General features: G+C 39.6%; 1 protein-coding gene across 2 annotated transcripts in view; it reads left to right on the forward strand.

The window, feature by feature from the left end:
• Nucleotides 1-3420: 3420 nt before the first annotated feature.
• LOC102468529 (transport and Golgi organization protein 1 homolog) overlaps nucleotides 3421-7435 on the forward strand; it is a 17298-nt gene continuing 13283 nt past the window's right edge. For both annotated transcript variants that reach the window (XM_027767766.1, XM_027767763.1), the window contains exons 1-2: nucleotides 3421-3450; nucleotides 7085-7173. The gene's annotated coding sequence lies outside the window, so the exon portion shown is untranslated. The remainder of the gene's footprint in view (nucleotides 3451-7084; nucleotides 7174-7435) is intronic.

Here is a 7435-nt window from a genome sequence, read left to right on the forward strand (position 1 = left end):
GCGGTCAACTACATGGGAGTCCAGCGACATAGCCATTACACTAACTACTGGTTCCCAAGTTTAGGAAGTTTCTACCTACCCTTTTTGAAGCTCACTGATTCTTCCCTTAGTTATGTTGAGTCTAATAATGAATCCCCCAAAGGAGTTTGTCATGTCTGTTACAGGTTTTCACTAGCATCTTTTCCTTTGACTGCTTAAACGTTTCCTTCTCTCTGCTTATATTCTTTGTTTCTTCTTGCATATTGTCCAATTTTTGTGATTGGGCCTTTCTAATATTAATCACAGAGGTTACACTTTCCCAGACAGATAATTGCATCATCTCTGCCCTGTCTGAGTCTGATTTAGTTTTTTTTAATTTGCTAGAGGGTATATGCATTCACCAAAGAGTGACAGAAGAGAGTGAAGCAAAGATAGAATGCACCACACATGGAAAATGCACATGCCTCAATCCCTTCTTCACCCTTCCTTTCAGGATTCTGGCCCTGTTTGTTTTTCAAGCTGTTGGGTCCAGGACTCTAATCATGCAGTTGCCCATAGTAGATCCAGACACCCTAGCCATCACAGCACCAGTTGGCTCCTCAGTATGATTCTAATGCTTGTTTTTTCTGATCAAGTGCTTGCTTTTCCTTGGCTTTTGGTTTGCCTTCTAGTTTGGGGGTAAGAGGTAGGCATCATTTCCTTAGCGAAAGGACCTGAAGTAGCTAGGTCAATTGTATGAGGCTTTCTGTTGATCACCCTAGTTGTTAAGGTGTATTTATTTCCTGCAACTGTGAGTAGCAGTGGCTAACTTCAGCCAGACTCTGGTAAAATAGTTTCCCTTGAGGACAGGCCTTTTTAAGCAGAACAGAATACTTCTGAGGGTTCTCATGTATCTACTATAGAACCTATCAGCACTCCTGGAGGTAAAACTCACATCTTGTGGCAACCCTTTTCCCCCTCAAGGCTGAGCTTTCCTGGCATTTTAAAATATCCTTTTCAGGGACCGGCAATTGGCATAATGGCTATGTCGCTGGAGTCCCATGTAGTCAACCAAGTTCAAGTCCCAGACCCAGCTGCTTAAACTCACACCGGTTGCATGTGCGTGCATGCCCAAGATCCTGAGAGGAGAATGGAAGAGAAGGGATTGTGGTGTGGCCATCTCCCCGAGGGGTGATTTCTCACTATCTGTCTCTCTGTCTCTTTCTGTCTTCCTGGAGAGTGCATGCGCCCTATAGTAAAAACCTCTCCAGAAAAAAGAAGAGAAATAAAAATAAAATATCATTTTCATCCATGCTGAGCCTCAAGGAATTAGTCGTTTAGATGGTAGGTTGTCCTACTCTGCAGCAAATTTTCCCACTGATAATTCTGACTTGGCCTTCTGTGTTGGTAGATGATAGTTCTCTGTATCACCCTGTCTAGCTCTCTCATTTGCAGGTAATGGCTTATCCTATGACATCAGTTCTGTGATATAAGAAGAATTGTTGATGTTTAGTTTATCATTCTTCTTCTAATGCATTTGGGAGTGACAGCATAATAGCTCCGTGTAAGCTTCATCAGAAGACTGTTTCATTCTTTTAGTTGTTTCTTCTAGAGTACAAATTAATGACTGAAGTGGAAATTAGCCTTGTAAAATAATCTTTTGAATAAAAAGTTTAGTAAGCAAAACAACATAATCTCAATAAGAACACTACAAATTACAAATATTTTTAGTTAAAAAAAAGACTGAATACACTAGTTCCCCTTTCATCTGCAGTGGATAATTTTAAAAGCTCCCCATCCCCTAGAAGATACCCTAAACTAGAGATAGCACCCAATTCTATACACCCTATGTTCTTTTCTATAGATGTATTTCTCAGCTTATGATGGGCTTGTGTCCCCCAAAATCTACTATGATGGGCTTGTGTCCCCCAAAATCTACCATGATGGGCTTGTGTCCCCCAAAATCTACTATGATGGGCTTGTGTCCCCCAAAATCTACCATGATGGGCTTGTGTCCCCCAAAATCTACCACACTGAAAATATCATAATTGGAAATAATTTAATATACCTAACCTACCAAACATAACCTAGCCTACCTAAAACATGCTTAACGTAGAATGCTTACTTATTTTAGCATATATAGTTGGGCAAAAGTCATCTAACAAAAAACTTATTTCATAATTAAATGTTGACTACTATATCATGTAATTTATTGAATATTGTACAGAATGTGAGAAACAGAATAGTTGTATGAATGCTTGAAGTACAGTTTCTTCTGGAAGTTTATCACTTTTGCACTATCATAAAGTAAAAGGTATATTAAGTGGAATTACCCTAACTTGGGAACCATCTGTACATACATACCTTTGGGTAAAGTTTAATGTATAAAATAGACATAACAATTGAACAGCAATAACTGACAATAAAAGAGAACAATTATAATATATGATGATAAAACATATATAAACCTGGTCCCTCCTGCTCAAAATGTCTTACTGCATCATTCTTATGTATTTTTGGATTGCAGTAGGTAACAAATCACATGAACAAAACAACAGGGAAGGTTTGTGTGTGGAGGGGAACAAATGTATGAAACAGTTTATGAACCACTGGTCTTCTCATTTACCCCTGTCTACCTGTGGGATGACATGAGGTCAGGAAGTTCACTGTTTCCTGAGCAAGGTCCAAAAGTCAAGGAATATCCTTGATTTTCTGTCATCACTTTCTTTTAACAACATTCTTTTAAATGGCTTTTTGATGCTGTCATGGTAGTCTAATATGTTGGCAAGACTGTTGTCTGGACTCTGTACCTGATCAGCACTTAAATCTTTGAAAATAAGAATTTGTTCTGTGATGTCAGGAAAATGTTTCTTACATGGTGGAAAGATGAGGGCCTACCTGGATATTTTTAGTTCTATTTCTGTGTTGTCTTCTGGGAATGACTCAGGTTTGGGAAGCACTTTTTATCTATTAGGCAAAAGTTATTTGTCATGTCCATCATTGGCTCATTTTCTCTGTCTTCCCCTCTTCTTCTAATTGGGGTACCCTGAGTTTTAGAGTTATTGGAGTAGATGTAATGTGATTTCTTTATCAAGTGAGACACAGCCACTTCTCACCTTTACTATGAATACTGGGTTTTCCAAATCAAAAACTTAGGTAAATTACTAATCAGCAGAAAAATTATGAGATGTCTGCATTTCCCTTATGAAAATCAGATAGGCTGATGTTCCTTTAATAGAACATAAACAAAAATAAGATATTTATCTTTATACTCTTTATTAGAAATGGCTTATGAAGTATCCCCAGCTCTTCCTGACCTTTTTTTAAATTTGAAATCCCATGAATTTGTTATTTATAACAAATTTTGATATTTACATTAGTTAGTATTTTGACAATTTTATCAGAAACTAGAGATATTTCCTAATAGTATGTTTTGGTATCAAATTTAGTTTTGTTTTTCCTTCTTTTAGGTAAAGCCTCATGTATATCAAGGTAAGATTTTAGTCTTCTCTTTTGATTCTGCTTTTTCTTTCTTAAAATTTTGCCAAAGGGTGTATGCACTCACTGAAGAGAAAGAAAGAAGGCAGACAAGTGAGAAGCACTGCCCCCCCACATACACACTCTATGGGGATTGATCAGGCAGCAATCCCTTCTTTATTTCTCCCTCCTTTTAGGGATCTTGAGCTTGCAAACATACTAGCTGGACTTGTTTCTCAACATCTTGGGTCCAGTACTCAAACCAGGCATTTGGCCATGTAGGATATAGCCACCTTAACCTGCATACCATGGTCTGACAAGCTTTTGCTTTCTTTATAATATGTGCTTAGTACAGTTGTTTCGTGTGGGTTCTAATTCAACTAGGGGTAAATACAGTGACTTATCTGTGGGTGGCTTCTTAACTCTTGAAATTGTACTCTTCCTGGAAGGAGGGCAAAATAACAACGTAGAGGGAGCTACCATCTATTGAGATATAAGGCCAGAATGAGGAGGAGATTAGGGGAGCAGGGACAACTGGACAAATTTAGTTTCATGTAGAAATAGTTAGGAAGCCAATGGTGATATGAGTCTGAAGTTCAGGGGAGATCTTTGGCCTGACCTGGAACTTGAGAAAATGTAAACGATTATTAAATCACTGCCAGAGCCCATCATGTATTTTTGTTGTTGTTGTTCAGGTTTTTGGGAAATGTGAGAATTCACCACCAGGGGGATGGCCACATCAGTCACTTCTCTTCCATTCTCTTGGGATTTGGGACACACACACACACACACACACACACACACCTTGTATGATTCTCAAGCCACCAGGCCCAGGTCTGAAACCACAGTCAAACTGTGGGAGTCTAGCACCTTAACCAATATGCCACTTGCTGACTCTGCCCATTAAGTTGTTTTTTTGTTTTGTTTTGTTTTGTTTGTTTGTTTGTTTAGAGAGAGGTTTTACCTTAGGGCACACATACTCACTGGAGACACAGAGAGAGACAGAGAGATAAAAAGCAAAAAATCACACCCCATCGCCATGCTGCAATTCTTTCTCTTCCATTCTCCTTTTGGGAATTTGGGCATACATGCACACACACATGCCCAGCATGAGTTTTAAGTTGCCATGTTTGGGACTCAAACCAGGTTATGTGGGAGTCCAGTGACATGACCATTACACCATCCACCCATTAAGTATTTTAAGACTTACAGAAGAGCCCAGAATTGCCAGGCAAAATATGTGACATAACAGAGGTTTTAAATAATGTGTTAGAGTCTTACATATAGGCAACCATTAATAGCAGTGGAGAATGAACAGAAGTAAACTTGAAATATAATGTGGGTAATTCATCCTGCAGGTACTCTGAAGAATGTGGTGATTCGGGGTGCAGTCTGGTGATAGCCAAGGTGGCTGCTAGGCACACAGTAGGTCTACAGATGCTGGAGTTTATTCTAGTGAATGCAGCAGTAGTGTTCTGAGAAGAGTGACCTCCAGACAAGATAGTTCTTATGCTGGGAAAATATTGTCAGGAAAGTCATGATGTATTTTTCTATGTTTTTCTATGCAAAAATGCCTCATGTCTTTTTTGATGACACAATAGAAGACAGGTCAGGCTCTGGGCCAGATGAGAGAGAGCACACCCGTCAGAGGGACCTGGAATTATGGACTATGTTGGAGGAGCTTTAAAGGAGTTATCTACCTATGCAATGGTGATTCATATGTGTTGTTCACCCTTATGGTGGTGGCAATTTCCCCTTGGGGATTAAAAAAAGCTTGTCTTAAAAGGACTTTATTTATCTTAATCGTCCTTCCTACCACCACCACCACACAGTAATTGTACAGGGCCTAAGCACTGGACATAAACACACACACACACACACACACACACACACAGGGGTGGGGGGAAGCAAACCCCAATGACATGTGGCAATGCCCCAATCCATTCTCTTACATTTATTTGTTCATGATTTTGAGCACACATGCACCGGTTGTGTTTTAAGTCATTCACAATAGGATGCAGAAAGCAATGGGCCATGGGGGATCTGGTTCTTTTAACCACTAGACCTTGAGACCAGTTTTATCCTGCTCCTTGAGTGACTAAGTGATAGAGAGAAGACTATACCTAAGTGTGTTTTATTTCATACATCATGTCTCTGGAGTCTCTGATCTTGCTTATCCTGAGAGACAATCAGTTGGGAATACGAAAGATATTGGAGGCCTTAGAGTTTGTACTTTGTTCCTCCTAAGGAATTTCAGAGTGGCAGGAAGGTGGGGCAAAACCTGTGTGAAATGAGGCATTTCTTTGTAAGGATCTGTTTATTTACTTTGTTAACTGAAGGACAAATATAAGTAGATAGGGTATTAGATGTCTCTGTTCTTCTCTGGTAATGATAAAACTCTTTAAATTGCTCAAATGTAGGCCAGCTGGTGGCATGGTGGTTAAGACACTAGACTCACACATGGACAACCACAATTTGAGTTTCAGACCTGGCAGCTTGAAACTCACACTGAGCGTGTGTGTGCCCAAAATCCTAAGATGAGAAAGGATTATGGCATGGCATCCCTCAGGGGAAGGGTGGGTGATTTCTCACTTTCTCCTTCATCGCCTCCTCTCTAGCAACTGCACACACCTGATGACAAAACAAAACAAAACAAAACAAACAAAGATAAGGAAAAATTGCCCAGATGAGCTCATCAGGTGGCATGGTGGTTGAGGCATATGACTCTCACATGGCTGACTGTGGTTTGAGTCCCAGAGCTATCAGCTTTAAAATTATACTGCACACATGTGCAAGCATGCCCAGAATCTCAGAAGAAGAACGTTGGAGACGGAATTGTGGTATGACCATGCCCCGTGGGGGATGAATTGTCACTTTCCCTTTTACTCTCTGTCTTTGTCTCTCTCCTTTTCTGAGGGCACACATGCTCTATGGCAAGAACCTTAAAAGAAAGAAAGAAAAAAAAAATGTCTGGTGAGTGTATGTGCATGCCCCAAATCCCAAGAGGAGAATTTAAGAGAAGGGAACCAGCAGGTGGCATGGTGGTTAAGGTGCTGGATACTCCCATATGGCTGACCATGGTTTGAGTCCTGGACCTGGTGATTTGCTTTCTCACTTTTCCTCTCTCCCTCTGTGTCTCTGTCTGGTCAAGTTAAAAATAAATAGATGAATAAATAAAGTTAAAAAAAATAAGAGATTGCAGCATGGCCATCCACTGTGGAGGGATGATTTCTCACTTTTCCTCCCTCTCTCTGTCTCTGGTGAGTGCATGAGCCCTGTAGAAAGAAAGAAAGAAAGAATGAATGAATAAATGAATGAATAAATAAATAGAAAGTGTTCATGTTTTCTAAGAAGAATGGTGCCTTTTTCTATTGATGGGAGAGTAATGAGGTAAAGACTGTATTACCTCATCTTAGAAATCATTTTAAATAGGCAATTAAACACTTTACAGAATGAAATAAGATTCCTATATTTATGTTTTCTTATACTGAAAATGCCACTAACTTTCTTCTCCTTCAGAATAGTGCAACTTACAAGTTAATTGTGCTCATTGTAGCAGAGAATGTTTAGTTGCTAAAAAATGCCTTCAGTCAACTTGATTTTATTCAGTTTTTGTAATAACCTTAAAGATATTTCTCTCTACTCTTAGTTAATTTGCAACAAATATCTGAAGATATTGACACTTTCAAGAAGGAAAACGCAGAACTTGCCGAAAAAATTACTGTTTGGGAACAGAAGGTATGATTGTCTTTCTAATTTCTGCTTTGTAATGTGCCGGAAGCCCTGCTCCAGCTGGGGTGGGTTGAGGCTTGTATACAGGAAGGCGACACAGTCGAGCAGGAATCAGACTGAGATCTTGATGCTCTTTAGCATGTTCTCTGCTGACTACAGTCAGTGCAAGCTCAAGACTGCAGCCTCAATGGCTATCAAACATACGTATTTATTGAAGGATGTTTTACAGAAGTAGGAGGGGTGAGGGGGAAGTAAAAGATTTACTCTA

This window comes from Tupaia chinensis, unplaced genomic scaffold (genome assembly GCF_000334495.1).
Source record: "Tupaia chinensis unplaced genomic scaffold, TupChi_1.0 Scaffold000073_1, whole genome shotgun sequence".
In the NCBI taxonomy this organism is placed as follows: domain Eukaryota; kingdom Metazoa; phylum Chordata; class Mammalia; order Scandentia; family Tupaiidae; genus Tupaia; species Tupaia belangeri.